Source organism: Myotis davidii, unplaced genomic scaffold, assembly GCF_000327345.1.
Source record: "Myotis davidii unplaced genomic scaffold, ASM32734v1 scaffold394, whole genome shotgun sequence".
In the NCBI taxonomy this organism is placed as follows: Eukaryota; Metazoa; Chordata; class Mammalia; order Chiroptera; family Vespertilionidae; genus Myotis; species Myotis davidii.
In genome coordinates this window covers 373980-376074 of record NW_006287548.1, presented here as the reverse complement: position 1 = coordinate 376074, position 2095 = coordinate 373980, and the positions used below count along the sequence as shown (strand labels likewise).

Genomic DNA, 2095 nt, shown 5'->3' with positions numbered 1-2095 from the left:
GTGTTTTCCGATGGTCTTAGGCAACCCCTGTGAAAGGGTCATTTGACCCCCACATTGTTCGTGACCCACAGGTTGAGGACCGCTGAAGGGTTTCCTTTTTTCCACATCCTCGCCAACAGTTGTTATTTATTGTAGTATTATCTTACTTCCTTTTGCAGCTTATAAAATTCTTAGGTTAAGAATATTTTTGTTCTAAGGGGTTATTTTTTTGAGGTTTAGAAGGATCAAAAGTGTTAGAGTGGGTGGAATGTTACATGTTTTTATTTTTTTACTTCTTGCATGTTAGTTGAGGGAAGTAATTTTCAAGTCTATATGTGTTTCCAAAGTAATAAATGGTGAGTATATATTCAGTGGTTTTCCTTTGGCACTTGGACTGTGATTTTATAGCATCACTTTTAATTACAGAGTTTTAGAAATTATCAGTCTCAATCTAATGTTTGGCATAAACATAAAAAAAATCAAATAGCACAATAGTAATCCATAATTTATTATATTTTTAAATGTTTTTATTCTCAAAATTTTTACCTTTTATTAAAGAATGCAAACATTCCAAATCAACATCATTTTAGAAGTGAAATAATTACTTTTGGTGTAGCTATTCATTTGTTTTGGAAGTAATTTCATTGTTCTCTTTGGAGTATTTAATAATTTAAATGCAAAGCTTCTGATTTTTAGCAAAGACTATCTCCTCCATACTTGCTCTTAGCTCTTGTGCAATTTTAAAAGTGGTGGAATAATATTACGCAAAAGAGAAGAGAGGCAGCAAATTGGGAAGAAGATTCCACCATTTATGAGGCAGTAGTGTGGTATAATGTTTAATAGCATGGATCCTGAAACGAGATTGCACGATTTCAAATCCTGATTCTTTCACTTGTTGGCAAATAACTTTGAATGCGGTCCTCACCCCTTTGGGCCTCCATTTCTTCTCAGATTGTGGAGGTAATTATATGTGACTCATAGGGTTTTCATGAGGATGGAATGAGCTAATATTTAGCATAATGCTGGTGCATGGTAAGTGCTCAATAAATGCCACTTTTAATAAAATAACATTATATTAGTGGAGCAGGCATTCTCCTGCGATATTGGCACAAAGTCTGAATGACCATATGAAGGCTATAGAATGAATGCCTTTATTACACGGGAGGTTGAGAATTTTTGAGATCCTAAAATGCATTTTAAACTAGCAAGTAATCTGCAAATACTCAAACAATCATATCATAATACTCTTCAGGGTGTTACTTTGATTCTCAGGTTAGAGATGAGGAGAGGATAAAGGATAATTTCTCTTTGATATTCTCTGATGTTGTCTTGATAAAACACTCCCTTTGTGTAGAGAAGACACACTGTCTCAGGCAGGGCCACCGCTACAGTGGAACACCCTTGGTTTTAGCCCTACTCTCAGGAAATGGGAGGAATTAGTTAAGAACAGTTTGTAAATCACCATAAAGGGAGGAGTAGGGATAAAGGTTCAGAGCTATCCTGTAGCCCCTTGTTCAGATGTCTGAACCCTGCTGGTGAGCAGTGTCTCAGGGAAGCAGGAGATAGAGAACAGCTCTGTTAGCCCGAGTTGGCAACACTAGAGAAAGCTTTTTCAGTCAGCCCATTTTATCTTCTGCACAAACTGTGGCCTCTTCTGTTTTGTATCCCAACATCTACTTGAAGCATCTGGCAGATAGTTGTAGCTCAATAAAAATTTGTTGAATGAATGAAATGAAACTCCCCTTCCTCCTCTTATAGAAAAGTACACGCTCTGCTGCCTGTCACTGCTCTTTCAAGGTTGCTGTGGTGGTTTATTTTAATGTGATTCATGAGGAGAAGGGCATGTATTCCAAAACAAGGCTGTGGAGCCTATATTATCAGGAGAAAAAACTGTTAGATATTGTTTTGCTAACCTCTTATTGTTGAAGGGTGATGGTTAAAACTGACTGTAGCATTCAATAACTAAATTGGTGTTAAATGTCTCATCATAGGAACTGAGCTCTAAAGCAATGTGTAGAATAGAATAAATGAATATACATTTCTCTCATTGTAGACCAGAGAGACTGATCTTTTAACAATGCAGATATACAACTTATAGTGGTGGCCACATATTCCT

General features: G+C 36.5%; 1 protein-coding gene across 2 annotated transcripts in view; it reads left to right on the top strand.

Moving 5' to 3' along the window:
- RAPH1 (Ras association (RalGDS/AF-6) and pleckstrin homology domains 1) overlaps positions 1–2095 on the top strand; it is a 42844-nt gene that overhangs the window by 35303 nt on the left and 5446 nt on the right. The gene's annotated exons all lie outside the window — the stretch shown is intronic.